The following is a 24,581-nucleotide window of genomic DNA, read 5'->3' on the forward strand; positions in this document are numbered from 1 at the left end:
ATGATCTGTCCCCTTACTGCTTAGAGATGCAGCACAATGAACCCATCACTTTCCCCTCCCCTGTGTTTTCCAGCCATAGTAAACTTGGTAAAGTGAGATGACACTTAGCAGATATTTATATGCTGGATTTCAAAAATAAACATACAGCTTTAAAGAACAAGACTCAACACATACAAGTAATAATACCAATTTATGAATCATGTCCTGAAACCTCTGTTTCCTCTGGCTTGTCTCATTCCTGCTGAAATTGGAAGAACTGGAATGTAAGTTATTTTAGAGGTCACAGTAATCAGGATGTGTAAATTTAAAAAGAGCCTTTTAAATATTGTTGGGAGTGTGTAAAATGTGCTTTCTCCCCCATCCTTTGTCTGATGCAGAATGACATTGATTTTCTTCTTTGATGGTCAAGGTTTTAGAGTTTGTGCTCTAACAGGTATACTAGGTAAAAAGGCAGAGGTAGCTCTGATTTCGAAGTTATTGGCTTCTTATTGGGTAGGTGTATCAAAAGTCCTCTGGTTCTGGAGAGCTGAATTGGTGAGGATTTGAGATGCAGCACCATTTTTGAGATACAGAACCATTTTCATCTGATTGACAGGGAATCTGGTGAAAAGTTGGCCTTGGTCATCAGCCTGAATCAAATTAACAGCTTAAGGGTCTCTTTCCTGTTCTAATAATATCAGAAAGAGCACGTCCATGACTGTTGGCAGTGGATGCTCTTTCTCACTGAGCATAGGTGCACTTTAATGTGACAGAGCAGGATGCCCTTTTGAGGGGCACTGGCCTGTCTGTGAGGATTGGCTGAATTGTTACTTGCATTTACTTCTCTTTTAAAGAAGTCTTCAGTAAGCATGACCTGCCTCTCCAGCTACTATAAAGGCCTTCCATGAACAAAGTGGATGAAGAACATGTAAGAATTTTACTTGGCACTCTCAGAGGACACCTCTGATGTATCACCCGGGATAATGCAGTTCAGAAAGGGTATTTACAAGCAGGTTGAGATACAGCTTGTATCTCAGATCAGCTTGGGTCATGCTAACATTGCCCACCTCATAGCAGTTCATGCATTTATAATCTGACAACTGAATGATCAGATAGTGAGTTAAAATCAAATGGGCTTTTAAGTCCTGCTGGGAAACACAGGCTCATGTCAGCCAGTCACTTCTTCATGCAATGGGTACTTTGCACTCTGGCAGCTGGGATGTGCCCTCCTTCCCCTAACAGCAAACTAAAATATTTCAGGTTTTAGGAATTTCTGATGGGAAAGCCAAAACCACTGAGCTTTCCCAGCTAGCTCCCTCATCAACCTTGTCCCTCTTTCCTCCACTGGTATGTGCTCCCACCCTCAGGCACCAGGTTGGCCCACTCTCTGTCACCACAGTGCCACAAGTCTGCCATGGGTTGTTCCAAGAACTTACTGGCTATACAGGACATGGCTTCTCCACGGTTTAGGACAGGTAACATAATTTCACTGCCACTCCTAGGACTCCAGGAGTGCAACTGACTGCAGCATGGCACAGCTAAGACTTCAGGGTATGCCTGTCCTTGTTTCTAGTGATGCTTTTAGTTGCAGCTTGGTGCCAGGACAGTCTGAAAACTGCTCTGAAAGATGACTCAGGAATGTGTGACATGGCTGGCCTAAGAAGAGAGAATGAAACAGTAGGAAGCTACAGGAAGGCACTGAAAATTGAGGCCATAGTGCCTGAATGTGTCAGCAGGCAATAGTACTAGTGTGCATTTTCATGCTTTTTTCCATTTCAGATTGATAAACATCGTATTCAGTCATTCACCAAAGTTAATAAAAGATGCTGGTAGCAGGCTTTGAGACTGAATTTTTTTATTCAGAGAAGATACTACACAGAGGCAGTGAAAACATTCATGTCCCCTAGACATTCTTTCAAAGTGCCTTTATGCTCAGTCACCATCTCTGAGACATTAAAGGGCCATTCAGTCACAATGTTTATGGGATCCTTGCCCTTTCAACTTGAATTGCCTACAGGGAAAGCAACTAATTCTGGCTCCTTAGAATGTAAACTGTTAGGACTGGTTTTTGAGCACCATTTTTTTCCCCTCCTATACTTCTATCATTAATAATAAGCTTTTTCATTTTATTTAAAACCTTCTCTACTACAGTAATTTCATACTCTGCTGAAGTATAGATTGTCATGACCAAGTACTCTACTCTTTCACAGAGCTGTTTTTATTAGTAATAGCTCCTAAGTGAGCCACAGGACTGCCTTCCTTGGACAAAGGCAAGAAATGAAGAGCTTTTACTTATTTCCAAACTTGCTCCCATCATCCTCAGGCAAAGACTGATGGAGAGTGGAGGTCCATTCCTCCAATGTGCTGATTCACTCCCCTCGTCTCAGTTGCTACATAAGTCAAGAGCATTTACTTCCTCTGTGAAACATAAAAATCCCTGGATTTTTATAGCTGGCAGGCAACAGTATTTCTCCTCCTGCAACTGGTCATGTACCTAGAACGTAATCACATCCTTAGCAGTTAATTTTAGGAAGGAGAATAGTGGGTTGTCAAGATTATCTCTATATCTAGCACATTTGTATAGTCCAGTTTTATTCTCAAGTCTTCATTATTTGACAATGATAGAAAAATGTTTCTTTCTCCCCTGTTAAGTAACAAGACTTTCATTTGAACAGCTGATTGCTCTGAAAAAAGTGGCTGTAGAAAAAAATCACTCAGAATTCAGGGAGGACCGGCCTGTTTCTGGCGAGATTTTACTTTCTGTGGTGGGCTTGTATGTTTTATACAGTTAACCTTGGGCCCAAGCAGCCACTAAGAGAAGGGATCTTCTCTTCTTCATATTATTTACTGAAATAGCCTTGTGCAGAACAGATTGTAAGAGATGTGTGCCAAGTAGCAGCCTCCTATTCCATGAATTGTCCATAGGATTTTAGGGAATGTGAAGAAATAAATACAAACACAGAATGCTGAGGGCTTTTATTATCTGAAGTTTTTTAAGAGGGCTTAGGTAAATGGAGACTGTTTTGTTCACTGTAGTCTCTGCGGTGAAGGGAGATCCAGGTCACCATTGCTCAATTATTTTTATTGACAGTGCAAAGAGGGTATTAAAGGACACCATTAGATTTTAATAGGTTTCTGTATTTGCTCAGCATCTGGTTAGCATTAGTGCAAATGGATGTACTTCTTGTTTTCTGAAAGTAGTACAAGCTGTGGCATTTGTCTGCTTCCTTTTTGGTGTTCCTTTCCTTTTACTTTCAGAGCCACAGCTCAGGACAGATTTGACTCAGTGATAAGCCCTTAGCTTAACCAAAAGAAACCTTCCCACAGTGCATATGAGGCAGAAGTCACCTTTCTGCTGAGGGACATCAATGACTTTAGAAAAGCCAGCAAACCAAAGAAAGCACTGAGGCAGCGTTTTTGGGCCGTGGTAGCCAACATCTAACACTGCATGTTGTCCCATAGACCGGCCATGGGAACTTGTGCTGGTACTGGCCTAAACATGCATGGAAACACCTACACCAAAACCTCCTTATTGCCTTGTGGTCAATTCTTCTAGGGCTCAAAGAAACGATCCCTCATGTCACCTCAAACACCACACAGGACACCTGAAGCCTCAGACTGTCCCAGCTCTCTGCTGCTCATAGACTGTCCTTCATGTTTCTTCCTCTGGTCACCAGACAGGTATCCCAACCAACCTCTCTCCCTGAAGTCCCTCCAGCATTCCCGCAAGACTTGATGACCAAGCTTACCACCTACTGGAAAAGGGATGTAAGATAGTCTGCTTCCCACCTAGGCCTGTCCTTAGATATCCCATGCTCAGCCTGTTAATCCAGATAAACCTTTTCTTCTTTTCTTTTTTTTTTTTTTTTTTTTTTTTTTAAATTTACATTGTAGTGTTACATAGATTAAAAAAAACCCCAAAAAACAAAAAAGAAAACACACACACAAAAGAAAAACCCAGAAAAAAGGCTTTCTCTTCCTGCTTTGTGGTATTTTAATCTCCTCTTACATATTCTAACCCCAGAAATTCCTGATCAAGGAGTGGAAACATTGTGGTTTTTTTCAGTATTCCCTGAGCAAAGTCTGACTGACACTGAAATAAAGAGGAGTCTGCTTTCCAAGACTAAAATAGTTTATCATCTTCTGCCTTTCTCAGTAAATGCTAAGCTTTTAGCTGTTCTTTTAATGGCTGCTCTGAATAATTGGTTTGTTGTCTACAGGAAGAGATGTAACTGTCAAGCTTGTTAAGGAGTTCTGGACCTATCCTATATCCATTTTTACCTATACAACTGCTCACTTCTATTTTTTTTTCTAAGATCTCTAATTGCCATTTCCAGCTTGTGCTGTCATTAGTTCCCTGTGCCTTTTAGCTGGTGCTGCTGTGAACTCACCACAACAGTGATTTAGGAGCTCTCCTACCCACCAAAAGTTTTGCAGATTAAATTGAATACATGTCCCCATCTGCAAGGCTTGAGAATTGCCATGCTCTCAGTTGCAAGAGAGAAAAGCAGGTTTTGACAAGCATCCAAAGTATAAGTGTCCCAGAAACTGCTGGAAGACACAACAGTTAGACTCTCAAATACTAGGAAAATAATATTTTTGGTTCCAGACAAAAGACTTGATAAAACGAGAACTGGATGAGTTTTGACCTCTGACTTGTCAGGTTCTGTCCTTCAGTCACCTCAACAAAAGGGTACTTTTTCAGAACAAACTCAATGATAGGGAGAAAAGAGAGATTGCAGTATAAAGAAAGAAGAAAGGATTAAAAGGTAAAAACTAAATGGAGAAAATAATTTTCTTTTCCCTTTGAACTTTCCGCCAAACCCTTTGATCTGTTTTTGGAGCTGTGCAAAAATTTTGCTGAAGAATATCTGCTGAGGAAGATGAAGCAATGTCCCTTTCAAACCTCTGCAGAAGCATCTGTTGTTTGGTTTGTTTATACCAGACAGTCCAATTAATTCTCTCTTTTTGCTCCGTCAATATACCAGGCCTGGGGAAGGGAATGGGGAGAGGAGAAAGACCAGCAGTCATTAATGCTAATACAACTTGATTAGTGTGGGAAACCAAAGCTTAAACTATATTTTTGAGAGCTGATCCAGCTACTATAGTGAAATCTTTTTACTGCTCTACAACATGATGCTAAAAAAATATCAATTGCTTAGATTTCAGCTCAGGATTATGTTTTCATTCTTATTTATGTGGTAGCTGTTAAACAATTTTTTGAATTTTACAAGGACCAAATTTTGCACACAAGTAGTCCCACTGAGTTGGATTTCAACTCATTAATACGGGGGTAAATGCAGATTAGCTCCTTCAAAGGCAGTGGAATAAATCCAGATTTACTGTGGTGTTTTATTATGACTATTTCTATGAGAAAAAAAAATACAAAAAAACCCCAAGCAGACACTTGCTTAAACTCTCCTGAGACTGTCTGGAAGAACTTATATTCAGGTTATCAGACATGATGGTTCGGGAGGGAGAAAAAACTGACTATGAAGATTTTGAGCCAACAGTCCTTAGAGAAGTAAAATTTCCAGAGATGCCAACAGGGAGCTCAGTGAAGAGTGAAGGATCTCAGTATTGCATATAGGTCTCTTAGAACACCAGCAGAGTAATTGCACAGGGAAACAGGGTGATTGCTGTGAGTAAATTCACAGATTCTTTAGGAGAAACAGTACATTTAATAGGTTGGAAAGGCTGACTTTAAAGCACTGGTTTTCACTTTGCATTTCAAGTTAGCTTATAACCCAGCCTAGCATTTAGATCACAACACACCAGCCTGAGAAACTACTGCCTGGGAAGAGAGCCAGTAGCTAAGAAAATTAACGAAGGGAGAAAACACATTCTGTAAATGTTGAGCTTCAGAGAAGGTTTGCTCCAGCCTGATATTTTTACAATTTTCTTGGGACTGATATTCGTATCCTTAAAGCAGTCTGTTTCTATGTGAACAACAGTTACTTTTTTTGATGAGAAATGAAAGGTTGTACACTCCTGGTTCCTTTTGCTTTACTTCCTCCTGTGCTCACTTCACTCCCCAGCCCAGTAACTGTTTTACAGAAGTCTAAGAGTACTGAATTCAAGCTAAAAGTGACAACTCCTTCCTTCTATTTTGTCACAGACTGCAGCTTTAAAAACTAAATGTACAATGGGTGGTCTGTGTTACTAAGCTATTTTCTAACTGGAGAGAGTAATTTACAATTAGCTTAATAAACTACAAAATGGTAGTCCACTAAAAAGAGTAATATTTAAAAATTCAAGAGGGTTTTAGCTCTGTGCTTTATTAGCCTGCCAAGATGAATAGTTATATGTGTTTTTAAAATAACAACACATGCTATTACAAGATTAGAGCTTGGACAGAAAAAATTCCCTTCAACTATATTGCACAAAAATGACTCAGAAGGGTGTAGTGTCCTCTGAAGATGCAATTCTGTATTTCACAGAGCTTATGCACATGCCTACAGAAGAATTCCACTTCGGTTAACAAATATTTTTGGGATGGAGTTACAGGATAAGGCATAGAGGTGCTAGGTAATAATGTTTGTATTGTTTGGTATCCTGTAATAAAACAGGAGAAATAAACTGGAAAAATGTGGCTGATCTAATTTGAATTTGCTGCCCAAAGATGTTCATAGATCTTCCCTGTAATGTAAATCAAATAATGCTCTATATCAAGGATTATAAAAATTGAATTAAAGAAGCCCAGGTCATACATAGTATTTTGTGAAGGGTATGAACTCCAAGTTGCCTCTTAAGGGGAAAAAGCTGAAATATTATCTCAGTCAAATTATTTGAAAGTCTCTCCAAAGCAGTGTAGCATTAAATTTGTTTTTACCTTTTTAAATTGTGGGGTTTATGCATTAAGTTTGAGCACATCTGAAAAGTTTGGCCAATAAAGTAGTCCTAGAGTATTAAGAAATTGAATTTTTTTTTTCAGCTAAAGGAAGGAGTATGCAAAAAACCTGGAACTGAAGAATATAAAAGGAAAGCAACAACACTTGCAAACATATCAGAACCAACAAATTACTCTACCACTAGTACTAAAAGATTGTGCTGGCATGACCAGTGATGAGTAAAGATTTTTGAATTTGTTATAGTAAAACCTTATTCCCATTCCCATATGGGTCACAAGAAGTTCAACACAGTAGATGCTTAAACACAGCAGAATGTTGTCTTCTTAAATGATAATTTGCTTAGTGGTAAAGAAGCCAAAAAAAAGGTGATTTTATACTCCTATTTTCTATAAAATATGTGATTGTTTTTATGATAGTTTTACTTTGTTTTATTGCTTTCATATGGTTCTTGTAATAAATTTTCATCCTTATATTTGCCAGTTGAGTAGTGAAAAATAAGAATAGTTATATGATTGCTGAAATGACTTATATTTGAATATATAAATAAAAAATAAATTTTTATGCTCAAAATCCTAATTAATTTATTACCTTAGATAGGAGATAGCTAAAACTATAAATAGCCTATTTGAATAGTTTTACCACTTCTTCAGAAGGCCTGAACACAAAAATGAACAATCAAGGACATTAACAGAAATACTCTTTCTACAATGAAAACAACAACAAAAAAATCAATACAATGATGACAAAATATAGTTATTTTAAAGCTATAACTATCATAATTACTATAATATTTATTTTTTTATATAATTACCAAAACAACCTAGAAAAAATGAATCTAGAAGACAAAGAAGCAGTATATTTCTTGACTGGCCATCCTTCTTTCTGCCTACTGGATGCAGGACTGGTTTCAGGTAAAAACCAGAAAAAGTTCTGCTCATATTTGATGCCAGTGAGGCTTTCCTGGTGTGCAGCACAGCCTCATCCTGTTTTCCAGGCTCAGGTACAGATGTTGTGCTGTAGGTAAGCTACAGGACCTTTATGCCTACTGCAAGCTGCCTGTGGTGAGACCCTTCTCCAGAGAAGTTGGTCCATTTCTCAGTGTCTGTTCTTTGCAGGAGCCCAGGGAGGATGGAGCAGGCCAGAGTCTGCACTGTATTTTTAGACACTTAAATAAGAAAGAGATACATAAAGTTCCTGCTATGATTTACAGCAGGGATCCCAGACTTAATTGGCCAGATGTTTCGACAGCTGCGGTAGATTACAATTAAAACTTGGTCCTTTTCCATATGAACAGCTTCAGAAGTCAGAGGGAAGGACTGAGCTTTCCCCATATGTTGTGCATAGTTAGGGAGGACCTTCCCAGGGCCTCTCTGCTGCCTGAGGTGGGTTTGGACTCCCTGTTCTCATCACATGCTTGTGAGGAACTGCCTGGTTTTGCAAATGCTGTTAGAAATAAAACTCTGCACCAACCCCTCACTTAAGGTTTTCTACTGATCAGTCCTTGTATGCACCAAACCAATGGGAATAAAAATCAAGTCTGTGATATGTAGACTGCCTAGGTATATCCACTGATGTCATTGTCATGGACACAGCTATGGAAGAGAAGCCTCTGTACTCAGTATCTCCTCCTTCCCTTGCAATTTCTGCGGCCAGAGGCCTTTGAGCTATCCTCAATGAAAACACTTTCTGGCTGTAGAATAATGACTGGAAGAAAGAAGCATTACTGTGAAATTTATGTTCCATTGCATTGTACAACAAGTTTGTTATAAAATTCCAAAATATCTTGCTAAACAGAAGTGGTTTACTGTGTAGGAATGAGAACAGAGAGGAGCCTGTTGCACACCACTGTCAGGGAGGGAGCTTTGATTTTCACTGCTTTTGGCCAGTGTGCCATGCCTATTTGACATGCTATTAGTCACATTTGACATGAAAATCTTCCTGAGATAAATCTGTCATAAAAGGAAGGGGTTTGATGTCTTCAGACATTCAAGTTTTTTGTCCGTCATGGAAGACATTTAAGACAGCTTCAAAAAATAGCCCAAGAGTCTACAGTAAGAGTCTGGTAGATATGATGATGCCTGCTCCTTGCCTTAAACTACTATTTTTACATTAAAATGGCAACAGGATTACTATTGTATGGTCTTGCAATTTAATATTTTTCAGTATGCTGTGCACTTTCCAGTCTCTGTAATAATCAGACCCCAGAAAATTAGCTGTTTCATGCTCAGGGAATCACTTACGCAGCAGAGGTGGGTCTAAATAAAGACTTATTTTTGAATCAAGTACAATTGTACTCTCTTTTTCTTGCATACTGGTCAAATTTCATTGCATTTACACGTAGTTGCTGATAATTAATGTCAGAATGGGCAGAACAAACCCTGTGGCTGACATGTCAGAAAGCAGCATTCAGCCCCGCTGTCCTGAGCTGGCTGGAGGAACCTGTGCTCTCTTAGAACTGACCTCCAGTGAGAGGAAAGCCACTCACAACAGAGAAGTGTAGAACCTCTCCCACAAGGTGAGGTCATCATTATTTGTTGGTCCTTTGCACCTCAAAAGCTCAAGCCTGAAAGTATGCTCTTTTTCTTTTCTCATGAAATGAGCCCAGAGGAGGAAGACACCTGCTTGTTTGCAAGCATGCCAGATGTGCAGGTATCTGGCACTAATACACATGTCAGAACTTGTTAAACCATTTGGCTGCTTAATACACAAAGAAAATCCCCTAAGGACAACATCTTAGTTTTTGCCTGTGATTTGAATTACCATTGAGCTCAGTTCTATTGTCTTTTCCTTCTTTGCAGAGAAGAAACTCATGTTTAATTCTCACTTAATTTGATGGGCTTTTGATCTGTTTAATTAATCAGAATGAAAAATAAAGAACTCCTAAAATCTATAACCTATTTTGGAAACAATTCCTTGTAGACATCAGAATAGACCAAAAAATATGATGCTTTGTTTCAGCTTTTAGATACCAGTGGGTTTTCTTTGTAAAAGTAAGGGTGGGAGCATCTGAAGAAAAATGGTGCAAAGAAGCAGTGCTGTACTTCCATAGGCGGTGCAATTATTGCACTGGCAAAGTTTTCAATTAACCTATGATCCACAGCTTGACAATGCAGAGACTACTCAAAGTAGTTGCAGCTGTCCCAGAAGAATCTGAGGTGTCTAAAGTGCTGGATATATTTGTCACAGAGTCTGCTTTCCTGTGTGCCAGGTACCATTCCAACTTCATTCTCCATCTGCATTAACTGAAATGCAGCCATTTGAGGCAGAGTGGTCTCTAGAAAACCTGACAAGAAGTGAAGCCAGCCTCTACAACGTGTGGTGCAAATGCACACAATTGTAGCTGCTTTTGTCTAGAAGTGACTCAGGCAGAAATCAATGTTATAAGTGAGGCAGAAGGTAACTGTCAGACAATGAATAGTTTTGGTCATCTGCCTGTATCCCAACCCAAAATCACTCACACAATTGGCTTCCAATTTTGCATCTGTTTTGAAAAGATTTTGATGCACCAAAAAGCTATCCTCATGTGTGAGCTACCAGCATAAGTCAGCTTTTATTTGAAGAAAACAGGCTGCTGGGCTTCTCTTCAGTGTTTCTGCACTCCAGAAAATGCAGCAAACCTGGGTAACCCCCCATATTTATGCCTTAAATTCTAGGTTCCTCTGAATGGAAGCACAGACTGAATGATGCATACTACAAGGAAAGGGGATATTCCAGTTCAAGTGAAACAGATGAAACACTTGTAGAGCAGGTAATCTTTGACACTGAGTAACAAATAAGCAGCAATATATGACTCAAATAAATAAATAAGCAGGTTTTTTTCTCAAAATCATTACTGTTGTAACATTATATGTCCACCTGTCCTTCATATAGGTTCTGCAATGTCTAATAATGTGTCAGTGTGGTTTCACTCACTGTAGGGCTTCCTTTCTTCTTGTCTGTCTATATTACCAGAGCTTGTAGAAATCAAATAATTTTGGGGATTCTTTATTCCTATAAGATTAAATGTGACCAGAATATGAAACCAGTATTGAAGAAATTGGATGGAAATAAACAGAGAAGTACATATACAGAGCTGGAACTTGAGGGCCAGTTCCACATAAACAATATATAAATAAAAGATAAGTTTCAGTCTGTGGACTGAGTACAGGGGAGGGTACAAGGAAGCAAGAAAGATCAATGTCTGTACTTTATGTACTATGGTGTGACTGCACAGAATTACGTCCAAGACCTGGTACATGTAGCAGGATGTTCTGATACAAACCTTAGCTTTATCAAGACTGCAAGAAATTATGCACATTGAGAAATCCCTGTTGCTCAGGTGGACCTACCTTAGGTACATAGCTAAAGTATAACAGTTGCAATAGTTCTTCCCTTTGTCTTAGGTACTTGAATTTCATTTCCCAAACCCCTGGATGCAGCAAGAAATTTAGATTTAGGTGGTGCCAGATCCCAACAAAGAGAAATCAGAAACTGGTTCAGACTCATCCCTATTTTGAGGCAAAAAAATGATGGTCCAGAACATTCTGAGGCTCGGGCTTCATCCAACTCCCTTATCAGAAAACCCGCAACTGTTTCTGTCACCTCTGAATGGGGAATAAATCTGATCCTATTATTTGGTATTTGTAGGTCGATATCTGATCCCCTGGTGGGAAAAACTGAAATCCATGGACACTTTGTACTAGCAAAGAATCTTAATTTTTCTCCTTCAGCTACAAGGAAAGAGGTGGGAAAACCCCATAGGAGAAAAAGAAGGCAAGTGAAGCAATCCATTTGTGTAGCTGGGACCACTTGATGTCTCATTAGGGAACTTGAGCCCTTCCGCCAACTCAGAAGGGCTACTGGGGAGCCTGGGAAGTCATTGATTCCAAATGCCTTGCTCACCTCTCTCTGTGTGCCAGCAGAAATTGTAGAGTACTTTGGACTAATCTGGACTACTGTGTTTTGTTTGTTTTTTTTCCTTTGAAATGTGTAGCTTCTTCCAGTCTGTAATGGTAGTTCTAGCTGGAGGAGAATGCCTCTGACACCACCCTGCCTCCACAGCAAGCCTCTGTCCCTGTCCCTGTCCCTGTCCCTGTCCCTGTCCCTGTCCCTGTCCCTGCCCCTGTCCCTGTCACTGCCCATGCTGACCGTTCACTGCAGCACCACAGTGCGAGGGCTGGCAGATCCAGGAGAAACACCCATGATAGTCCCTTTTAGAATGAACTACAATAACTCTTACTCTTGAAAGTCAGCATGATGCCCATAATTTATTAATCCCAAAAATTATTCATCCATCCATTATTTATTTGCATTTGCTTACTACTATCATTACAATTTCATAAACAGAAGCATAGAGAAGGAGATGGGAAGTTAAAGACAGAGGTATCTGGACAAAGACCCTGGGCTTGTTTCTCCTTAGCTTCTGATTGACTTCATGTTTTGTATGAAGACATAACACAGAGTAAGCAAAATTTCTCCTCTCTCTGTTCTCTTCAGCAGGTTGGTGGAAATCCCTTCTGCCACCTAAATTCCTCTCTGCAGTTATTTATATTCTGTTGATGTGATGAGGACACTGGCATGTAGCAAGATGGTAGTCAATGATGCCATGTACAAAAGCCAAGAAAGGCAGGGATGGATGGGGAAGTGTACTGCAGGTCACCATCTTCCCTCCTTTGTGCATTCTGTGGGTGCAGGTTTCTGTGAGGAGGAGGAATGAACTGGCCTAAGGTCTATTTGTACAATGAACAGATTTAAATTTACTATTTCTGACCATGATGAGGTGTGGGGATTCCAAGGGAAGTGGGAGATTGTATTGAAAGAATTGGCTGGAAAATCCTGTGTAAAACCATCCCCTCCCTGGCACCCTTCCTCCACAGGTGTGTCTACTGGGCTGGGGTAATAATAATATAAGTATAATAAGTAATTACATAATTGAGAGTGATTTGATTCCTGTGCTTTGACTGTGGCAGCTGCTGGCCCTACATGCTCATCACGAGTCGGCTGCAAGGGAAGGAGGGTTGGCTTAAGCCATCTCCATGATCATTGTCTGGAGACAGAAGTTCAAACACCAGGTACATTAAGGCACATGATTGAAGGCCACTTGGTTTCTCTTTGGGGAACGCAAGCCCTTCTGTAGCACGGGGCTTTTTGCAACATGTTATTGACTTTAGAAAAACCATAGCAGTCTTCCTCTGACTACTGCCCTCTAAACCTCCTTCTCTCAAAAAATACACAATGCTATTGTAAATCAATGTTCAAAACCACTTCAGCAATACTACTTTTATCTGGAGGAACCATTTGTATAAAAAAGGCATTTCTTTAAATTAAGAAAAAAAAAAAAGGCATAGAAAATTTCTTAAGGAATCATTCTGAGCCTTTTCAATTGGCCAGATACTCACTTCATGCTACAAAACCACAGATTTGTTATTCTATTTATAGAAAAAAAGAAAACAATATATATTGCTATTTTACTCCTATATAGGAGAAAAAACAAATTGTCATGGAATTAGACGGTGGCATGTAAACCTTTTATGTAAATCAGGACAAGAGGCTAAGTAGATGTAAAAAAGTCCTTAGCATGAAAAGTGGACTGGTTCAGATGATATATGTTCTGGATTTTTAAAAGGACAAGTTATCTGTAGCTTTGTGTAAAACAACTGCAGGTTTTGGAAAACATGAATCCATCAAAATGAAATCAAGGTCTTAGAGATGAAAATTTAATCAGGAAAAAAAGCACTAAATAATTCATGTTGATGTCATGGATATTTGAACATTTGTTACACAATATATGGTACATGGAGTTGTTTCTTACAGCAGAAGGTTATATTATGAAGGGTTTTCTGCACATAAGCACAGGTGAGAAGAACAGCTGTGAGATGGAGGAGCAGAAGTTAGCATCCTCTGTTCTCTCCTCAATAACTGTAGAAAGTGTGATTTGACTGTCATTGCTAGGTATGAATGAACACATGGGCTCTAGGTCCAGCAGATCTAGGGCACTGTATATTTAGATGTGTAACCAACCAAGAAAATTAACTTTTAGACACTATTCTTTTATGTGGGTATCCTTACTATATTTCTTTATTAGATTTTAAGGGTTCTCTGGCTAGCTCTGGTTGCAACAATAATCTTATTTCCCCATTATTGTCAAGCAGAAGTACTAATATTATCTTTTAAGTTGGGGTAAAAGCTATGGCCAAGGATGTGCCATTAGAGATCAGAACTATTAAGTGGCAACAGTTCCCTTATTTCTGGACTTGAAGGATGTAGAGGAAATGTACGCAACTGCCATTTGGTGTGGAAATATTATCCAAAGAAATATTCTCTTTATGGGTAGTATGCACATATTGGAACTTTATGGTATTTGTAAAGCACTTGGATCACATAATTTTGCACTAGATCAGTATAAATTTGGGTCAGTTTCATATGCATCATAACACAGAATGTAGAGGGATTTAAAATATTTATAGTATTGTGCTGTATGATATCTTAATACTATCCCTGCATTTACATTTCATTTAACTGTTATCCTGCCCTTAGGGAAATCTCTTTTGCCCAAGAATGCACACTCGCTGTAACAAATAGGATCAAAAAAATCTCAAAAAATAATTGAACAACAGTAATATTTATAGAAGGAGAAATATCTGCAAGTTCATTATTATCAAGAATATTGACCCAGAGAAGCATTTTTACTCTTGATCAAAACCATTGTTAAGCACTTGGACTGCATATGATGGCAAAACTTTAAAAGAAAAATGAGCAGAGTATATGTTGCATATTGTTAAAACTTTCTATACATTGAAAGTGTCTGATGTGCCCATAAAAATATCTCAATGCATCTGATCCCCTGTGGTTTAGATTCCTGTTAGAAAGTCTCTGATCATCTGCTGTGTGGGAAGACTCAAATAGTTAAGGGGATCTGTAAAATTTTATAATTCTTCAGGATTCACCTCAGAAGGTGAACAGCATTTTCTAGTGATCTAGGAAAAATAAACCAGAAGAAACTCTAGGGAAAAAAGGTTTCTGACAGAACAGCAGTTAAAAATGACGGGAACTTTGTCTGGAATTGAAGTTAGACAGAAACTCCAAGCCACAAGACTTGAAAAAAAATCAAAGGTGTGTGAATAGCCCTTTGATCAAGTCACTGACCTGAGAGCAAGCCTAGGTCCCTGCCTTTGCTCTGCTGCAGACTCCTCCCTTTACATCTGCTGCCTGTGTTTTGTTTTCCATGTACAGAGATGTGGGAACTTATTTAGCTGAGATGGATGATGCCTTAGGTTTCTGACACAGACTGAATAAAACTGAAGCCCTGGGAGGTGGGATGCTGGGGGGATGCTGATGGAGTCATTCCATGATAGGTCATGTCCCTGGTCCGCGTTTGCGACTGGACCTTTGCCCTCAAGATACCACTTTACATAGTGAAGTTCACCATGCCTCTGGGTCTTCGGATGCAGCCCCTCAGACTGTGTGTTCTCTATGAACACTAAAATTTATCTTTGGGGCTCTCCATCATATCTGTCCCTCTATTTTGCCACGGTGCCCAGCCAGACAGGTCCCAGAGCCACAGCCAGCTGATGGTGACACAGAGACTCAGAGCACTTAAACTGTAAGGGCTGGTTCGAGTTTCTGCAGGGAAATGCCTCTTTTATATCCTTTGAAAGAAATTGAAGCCATATCACCTCCAAGTATTTTACAAATATGTTGGTTTCTGAAAAACTGGGAGATTTTTTACTTTTTTTCTGGACTTGTAATTAAAACAAAAGTAAAAAACCTACAGTTTTCCTCTCCAACATACATCCTACTTATCAACCAGTCTCACTACATAGTGTCCATTGAGATCACCATGTTAATAAAAGTGCCTTCAAAACATTAATTCCACTCTTATTAATTCAAAAAGCCTCTCAGAAGTTCAGTATTCATAAAAGAAAAATCTTCTTTGGCTCACCAATATATAAAAGTAATTATTCTAATACAGCAGCATTGTATCAACAGGAGCCAAAAGCTACAGATATAATTACTGGGCATCACTGGCTCAGGAGTCATAAAAACCTTGATTCTGAATAAAAATGCCAGACTTCTATTAATAAATTATAAAAATTACTTATTGTAGAAAACAAACCCTGTATCTTCTTTTGATGAAGAAATGCATCTTAATGAAAAGATTAAATAATCTGATTATGTAAGAGCATATTTGTGGCCTAAAAATGTCCAGCCATCCTGCTATCACTAATCTTTGCACTGAATTCTAATCAGAGTATGGTAAGAAGAAAAGAAGAGTGCTGTCCCTCAAAGAAATTTAAGAGACAGAGCTTGCTGGCTTCCCTCTGGGCAAGGTAAATTTCAGAAATTTCATGCCCAGCTCTACCACTGTCTGTCTGAGACAAAAATGCATTTTCAAAAGGCTCATCAGCTGGCTGATTTCAGTAGACTCAGCAGACTCAGTTCTTTCAATGGGAACTGAACAGGGACACTGACAAGAGCTTTTCGGAGTCCTTCCCTCTGCTGTCCTTGGGCCAAATCTCTGCTTTCCATGGCAGAGTGAAAAAAACCCAAACAACTCTTATAGAAAGAAAATATCTAGACTGTTTCTTTGCACTGTTTTTTTTGGGTTTTTTTTTGTTTGTTTTTCAAATTGTAATATGGTGAGAAACAGTTTGCATCTTTAAGCTAAGAAGCAAATGACTGAAATTGTGTTTTGACTCAAAAGCAGTGGTGGAGGTTTCCCATCACCCTGGGCATTCTTGTTCAAGTGCCTGGTTCCACAACTGGCCTTGGAATCCACTAAGAAAGGGTTCTCTAGCCTTCAGGGAGCATGACAGGAAAGATAAAGGGCATTTGATCTTGCTTCCTTTTTCCAAATGCATTCCTGAACTTTCACAAAGCCTACTATTGATTAATGAGGACATAGCAAGAAAATTGTGGGAATAGCTTGCTTTGATGTGGTTCATAAAGGAATAGCTTTCCGTGTCTGCACATTTATTACTCATTCATTTGAAGGGCATGAGCAGATTCTGTGTAAATCCTTAGATTTTGTCATAGTATTCAAAGGAGTGTCATTTACATATTTCTTAGAGAAAGCTGTTTTCTTAATTATGGAGATATCTGTCACTGGGAAATTAAAAAAGAAGGAAATAAACCTAGTAAAGAATGAGAGTAGCATTTCCAGCCTGTTTGGTCTGGAAATTTACAAACACTGGGTCTGTGCAGGCACAGGTTGTAATATAAGCACAGTCACCCTGAAATTAGAAGACTGTAGGCAGCAGAACAGAGTCAGGCTTATAGAACATGTTGGTTTAAGTGGTGGAGCATAGAGGAGTAGACAGGGATAGAAGTGGTGGGACCGGATTGAAATGAACAAGGCCATGTTTCAAAACTACAGGAGATAAAACATCAGGAGTAAGTTCAGTACATCTTAAACTAAGGCAGTTTTCCTTCCAGATTGAATGAATCCACTAGCACAAAGCAATACAAATTATAATATGGGGAAAACATATAAAGAGCACTCAGCCTCAGTGCTAATGAAGCAAGACTTCATTTACTCGTTGTTATACCAACTCAAGTGGCTGAGACCACCTTTCCTTCAATGGTGCTGAACTCAGCTCAGTGTGATCAATAGACAACTGTTATGTCAAGATATTCAAAGTGCCCTAATCCTGTAGGCATGTCTGAATAACCTACCAACCATTACAGCAGAGGAGACTTATAAAAGAAATAGGTAATAAAAGAGTAATAATTCATACACAGCCATTCCATTGTATTTGTAATGGGAAAAGTTAATGCCTACCAGATTAGATTTGAAGAATTAGTGATGAGTAAGGAGGTACAAAAGAAAGGTTGGAGAAATATAGTACCCTGGTGAGGAGCGAAATCCCTCTTGTAAGGAGAAACTTCATCTCACAAGAGTTGTCTAAATATTCTCTTTAAAGTGATTGAGTCAATGTAGTCCACCTGGATTTCCAGAGGATTTTGGCTTAGACATAAAGATTCTTAGTGAAACCTTGCAACAATGGCAAGATCTTTGCATGGATGAAAGAATGTTAAATGATTGTTATCAGAAGTATCTTCAGGGAGGCTGTTGAGGGGATGGACCAGGCTCTTCTCAGTGGTGCACAGCAATAGAACAAGAGGCAATGGGCAGAAAATTATGCACAGGAAGTCCCACATGAACATGAGGAAGAATTTCTTTACTGTGCAGTGACCTAGCACTGGAACAGGATGCACAGAGAAGGTGTGGAATCTTCCACACTGGAGATATTCCAGAACTGTCTGGATGCAATCCTGTGCCATGTTCTCTGGGATGACCCTTCCTGAGCAAGGAGGTTGGTTCAGTTGACCTACTGTGGTCCCTTCCTGACCCATTCTGTGATTCTGTGATGGGAGTAAATGAATAATATGTCAGTGGAAAGAGACAGTGAAAAGTTCTGCAGGATCTATACTGTGCAGTGTATCCATAAAAAATCTAGGAAAGGTGATGGGCAGTGATGTGAAAAACTTTGCAAATAATACTAACTGATATGAGAGAGTAAGAAAGAAATATTGGTAAGAGATCCGATTATCATAAGAATAACACAATGTCAACTGAAATTTAATGTAACTCAAATGTGAAGGGAAAACTACCCCTAAGTTTATTACAGACTCTTCGTTTACTAGTGATATTAGAGAATAATATTCCAAGTTTGTCATATAGACAGTTTTCTGAAAATTTCTTGTCAGTGCCCAACTCCAGTCAAAAAAGTTAATCTAGAAATTAAATCTTAAACTGAGACTCTTTTCCATTCAGACAGAATCAATCCACCAGTAGCTGTAAAACACAGTAGAAATTGTGAGGAAAATAACAGAGAACACAATAGAGAATAATTTTCCACCTCTGAATACTGCATGCTGTGCTGGTCCTTGCATTTTAAAGGATCTAGAAGAATTAGAAAGGTTCAAAAAATGGCAACAGGCTTGTCTAAGTTATTGAACAACTTCACTTGAAGGCAGGATTAAACAGACAGGAATCCTTCAGACTGACAAAAGAAAAGCCTGAGGGATGTAGACCAGTGAGTGACATGACAGAGTGCATAATGATTGATTGTTCACAGCTTCATCCATTACAAGAACAGAAAGATGTGAAACAGAGATAACAGAATCTAAATTCAAAATAAAGGATATGATAACAGACCTGATGAACTCCTTTGTATATGCTGATGTGTTACAGGCATTTCCATCAAGATTGCATGAACTTATATAAGAAAAATCTGTGAAGGAGTGTTCAGTGCACAGAAACCAACTCTGTTTCAGGAATTCCATAAGCTGGCAAAGACTGAATGGTAGGAGAGACTCAGAGGAGGACCATGTTTTTCAGGCATCTGCATTTGATCATTGGTGGAAACAGAATACTAGGTTATCTGTATATTTTTTATACTTCAATGTGGTTTGCTTATGTTCTTCTCTAACATTCTTTCAGTACTTAAAGTGGCTTATAAAAAAGTGGGAGAATGGCTTTTTACATGGCAGATAGTGAGAGGACAAGGGGGAGCAATTTTAAACCAAAGGTGGAGAGATTTAGACTGGGGAGAAATTTTTGTCAGAGCGTAGTGAGCCACTGGGACAGATTGCCCATAGAATCTGTGGATGCCCCATCTGTGGAAGTGTTCAAGGCCATGTTGGATGGAGGTTTGAGCAACCTGGTCTAGTGTAAGGTGTCCCTGCCCACAACACGAACTAAATGATCATTAAGGTCCCTTCCAACCCAAACCATTCTAAGATTCTATGGTGGTCCATAACAGGACAAAGCAATTTCTATTGCAGGCCATGTTATATTTGCAGGATCCCTGTATTATGGTTCAAGGGAATGTTATAGTGACTATGCTGTAATTAGTAAATATTCCTATGATCTTGGCAACAGGGCCAAATATCCCAAGTTATGTATTTGAGCAACACTGTGCATGCAATAGAAGTGTAACTGTGAACATTTCCCTCTGGATTGTTGGTTGCTCTGAACATACATCACTGGCAGTATAACAGAGAACTAAAGTAGTGAAAGTTACCCTTTTACATCCTTTTCAGACTCTTCTATGCTGCCAGAGCAACGTGAAATGGTCTTAAATTAGTGAACATCTGGCTGTTCCATCTTAAATCTGCCATTGTTTGAGAGGTAGTCCCTGCCCATTTGATTTCCAACAGGGAAGAAGGGTGATGGAGATGGTAGGAGAGTAAACTTGTCAGTGATGTGGCCCATAAATGCATGCTGCAGAGCTGCTTTCTTGATTTTAGGTGACAAAGAAGAATAAGTTGAAACAAATGACACAGAAAAATGTTCTTTACATTTGAGCTGTTTCAACAATAATTTGTTGTCCATCAGACTCATGAAGCTTAACTAATGCTTTGTGAACTATATCAACTAGGATATCCTTTTTCTTCAAATATCTTTTCCAGTTCATTAGCCTGTAACTAAAATGTCTCTTGGGTAAATTACAAATTCTAGAAGCCCTAATAAACTGACTAACCTATAGTCTGTTCCCATCTCCACACTTCTTTCCCTTTTGTAATTTGGCAGGGTTATTCCTGTCAGTATATTTTTTCCTATAAAAAGAGTTGATTATTTTCCACCAGCTCTGCACTTGACTTCACCCTTCCTGATGCAAACCTCAAAATTAATGGGATACTACAAGTATCTGCTAAATTTTGAATTTAAATCCAGGCCTCTTGCTTAATGACTCCACCAGGCCAGTGTCATAGATGGTAGAGTTGCTTTTTACTGATTTTTGGCTGGTTTTAACTTTTAGATATGTGTTGTTAAAAATAACCATTAGCTGAGAAATAGAAAATGTATTTTCTACCATGATATAGGTATGCAGTACCATTTTTTGTGGGCTTGTGGGAAAGCAAATAACCTCTAATTGCAAACTCACCTCTAATCAGAGTAGACTGTCAACATAAAAATCAAGCCTTGCTTAGCTACCCTCCACAGTGGCTTGATGTGCAACAATATGCAAAGCTTTTGTCCTGCAAAGGCTGAGAGAAGTAATTCTAACATACAAGGCACAGATGCTTTCATTATCATTAGCAAGCATATTGGATTATTCATGAAAGTCCCACTTAGAGAGATAAGCAGGCATTTGCCATTTATTCCTTGGAGTAATTTGACTCAACATGCCACTTTTCACTTTAACTTTGTGGGAAGGTATTTTGACCTTAATTGTGCTTTTTATTAGCACATTACTAAAACTCTGTATCCATTTGCACCTACCTATCCAGCACAGGTTGCTGAGCCATCCGTCAGGGACCAAAATACATGCCTTTGGTATAGGAGGTCTTGCTAGGATTAGGTAAATGAGGAGCCTGGATTTAGGTGGAAGGGTTTTGAGGGGACGGGCTCTGTAGGGCCACCCCACTTCAGCAAAGAGTAGGGAGACTGTGACATCCAGCTTGCAAACATTGCTCCAGATGGAAGAGCTGAAGTGAATGAAAAAGAGTGTGTTGTAAGAAAGGAAGTGTTACTGTTAGGCACCATTTGTTCCACAGCTCTCCTCTTCCTTCTTTCTTGCCACTACTTGGAAAGTTTCAGCACAGAGCTGTCTCCTTCATAAAAATGAGATTCACTTAATAAATTAGAAAAAGAATTTAATATAAACAAAAGACAATTAGGAGACAAAAGAAATAAAGCAAAGGGTTAAAACGGCCGGGTGCCCTTGCACCTTGCCAGGAACACACCTGGTATCTTGGGAACACCCTTTTTATCCCATCCTTGCTGTGAGGGGTTAATGCATATTCAAGCATGTCCCCTCCCTGGTTCCACCTTCTTGGATCATGTTACTTTCTGCTGGTCAGCATAATTTTTGCTGGTCATCATTATTCTAGCTGGTCAGCATTATTTTGGAGTTTTTGGTTTCCTTTCTGCTGCAGATGGTCACTTGTTGATAACAGCCTGGGCCCCTCATCCTTCCCCTGAGGGCAGCTGGTCTTCATATCTTCCGCTGATAACAGTTTGGGTTCTATTGTTCTCCTGATAACAACTTGGGCCCCACTGTCCTTCCCTCTGGGGTTTCCTTGCCTTGTACCTAGGAAATTCTTTTAAACTTAAGACTTGTTAGCATAGCTAAAAAGTATTTAATATATAATATTCATCTGCGAAAGCCAATATCACAATACAAATTTATAACATCCTGCTGCTGCTTCTCTTAAGTCATTGGTCCCCTGTATGGTGCCACTGCTCCCCACTGTGCATACAGGGGAGGATGACCAAGGTCAGGCACTCCTTGACATGTCAAAGGATGGCAAAATTTGCCTCCCTGTGCTGTGATCTCCTCTCCAAAGAAAAGGTTGAACAAACTGAACACAGGTGAGTAGCCACCCAGGATTTTTGCTTAGGCATGGTCAGGTTATCACATCAGTGAGTGCTCAGCTGAAGAGCAGGTAAAAGGAACACTTCCTAGCAAAATTCTCTTGCTTACTTGTATGGGATCAGGAGAGTACAGAAATGATAGAGAAAAATTGTTTCCCTAGTTTATTTATGCTAAAGAGGCAAAATATATGCACATATGGCTACCTCTCCCGATTATCAGTGAGGTATCTGTTATCTATTCTTGAAATCTGGTGTTTTGTGGCAACCTGGGTGGAAATGGGTAATTCCTATTTTGAAAAGTTCAGTTTGTTGACTTGCATTTCTCCTTGACTACAGATCTGCATGTAGTTATATGTCTGAGGGTTTTATATACATAACACAATGTAATGGAACCTTAAATTTAAAAAAAGCACTAAACTTTACATTGTTATACTAAAAATAATCAACTGAAATGGCCTGCTTAGCACCTTTAACAGCTGTATTCTTCAAGATGGTTGGCTGTGGATTTTTTTCATCTTTTGGTTTCTAAAGAAATAAAATAGAACATTGTAGAATTTGCTCTAACAAAACGTTTATTCCCACTAAAAAGTCACCTTATTTATATGTGATTTTTATGTGTATTATGCATTACAATTCTCTATGAAACTATATAGTATGTACAAAAATAACACCACAGGGATTTTTAAAATAGTTTATTATTCCATGGACATTTTCCATAAAATGATTTATTTTTACAAACTTCCTCTCGCTTCACCTCTTTTTGGTTGTTCTGCCTGCTCCCATATCTCTTCACTATTCTAATAAATGATAGTCATATCAAAAAGACAGATAAATAAATTAAATCATTGATTTAGAGAAGAAGAAATAATGGTGCTATAGAAACACACCTCAACAAGAAGCAGTGAAGGTTTGATTAGGTTGTTGCAAAGGGAAGAGCAGCTTCTTGGAGCTAGAGCTTCATCTATTAAGTAGAATGATCTCTGTATAACAGCCTCATATTCTTCAGTTCCTATTTTCCCTTGTCTGGGCTCCTGTGCTGAAACTGTTATTGTGGCCATAACAGACATTTATGCTGTTTATGCTATCACCCAAATGTGAGCCATGATTAGTGTGCTTGCAACATGACAATATTGCAGAGTTGTTTATGGCAACCATTGACTGGGAAAAAAGTGAATGGAAGGGAGGGACACCCTGCACTGCATTACAGCTCACACTGAAGCTGAGCAAGCTGCTCTGTTCCTTCTTCATGGGGAACACATCAGTTGCTTACTCTCTCAGCTTGTACCTCTCTGACCTTCCTTTTGGACTTTGTTTGAAAATCCAAGGAGAAGAAAACACATTGGAGTGGCTTATGTAATTATTGCATTTCATTTTAAAATGACAAATGCTGTATGCTTGAATGTAAAGCAATAAATATGCTCAGGCTGAACATTATGAAAAATTCTATTGCACAGCGATGCAGGGAAACCAAGGCAGATTTTCTTGTTATTTCATGTTTTTGAAAGGAATTATAGATATTTCCTATATCCTATATCCTTTTTATATGGGCCAAAATTTGCCTTCATCAATGGTAGCATTTCTGCTCAGTTGTGGGTATTTTGAATCCCTGCCAATACTCCTGAACATCTACAAATAGAATTAAAGTACTCATTTCACTCCACTAGATGCAGGAGAAGAGAATTGTTTTTTAGGTTTTTCCCCCCCTCAGTACACCATCCTAATTAAAAAAATAAGATTAAAACTGTTTTTCTTTACAAGCTAATCTTGCTTTAACACTGCACGTCAGAGATTTCAGGCTACTACTTTGTCTGGGACCGGTTTGTTTTTCTTTTGTCCTTAGTAGTTTTGCATGATCAGTAAATAAAATAACTTTATGAATGTTCTTGTTTTATTGAAATGGACACATAAAGATTGGGTTGTCAATATAAAGTGTAGCACAGAATGCAATATTTTTCATATGCATACTGCCTGATCTCACAGACTAGAAAAGGGCTTAAACAAAATGTCAGCTGAGAAATATGCTTGATTCTGTGTAGCCAATAAGCAACTACATGTTTAATTTTAAAGAAGCATTTTGACATATTTTCTGACATTTTAACCTTTCTATTATGGCACTGTCACTTTTTTTAAAAGCACTGTAGTGGCAATGTGGATTTATCAGGTACCATTTCCAAACAGCAGGCTGGTTTACTACTCTTCTACACACTGTGTCTTCTGGAAGTCCTAAAGTAGGGGGAATAAATGCCTCAGTGCTGATGAGAGTAGATTACATCTGTGCTAAAATGAATAAACTTGGTATCTAAATCAGCTCTTCCCCATTTTGACAGTTTATCATGTTACGATAGCTTTTTGTGTTCTTCTTTCCAGCAGAAATCTATTTATAGAAATTGTACTCTGAGATTTAAAGCATCCTGTTACATTTTATAGAAGGTATAACAGCAGAGTAA

General features: G+C 38.9%; 1 long non-coding RNA gene across 1 annotated transcript in view; it reads left to right on the forward strand.

The window, feature by feature from the left end:
- Positions 1-7,400, forward strand: part of LOC111928894 (uncharacterized) — a 38,291-nt gene extending 30,891 nt beyond the window's left edge. The window contains exon 6 of the long non-coding RNA XR_002864362.2: positions 6,914-7,400. This is a non-coding gene — a long non-coding RNA (uncharacterized LOC111928894). The remainder of the gene's footprint in view (positions 1-6,913) is intronic.
- The last annotated feature ends 17,181 nt before the right edge of the window (positions 7,401-24,581 follow it).

Source organism: Cyanistes caeruleus, chromosome 5, assembly GCF_971803275.1.
Source record: "Cyanistes caeruleus chromosome 5, bCyaCae1.hap1.1, whole genome shotgun sequence".
Classification (NCBI taxonomy): Eukaryota; Metazoa; Chordata; class Aves; order Passeriformes; family Paridae; genus Cyanistes; species Cyanistes caeruleus.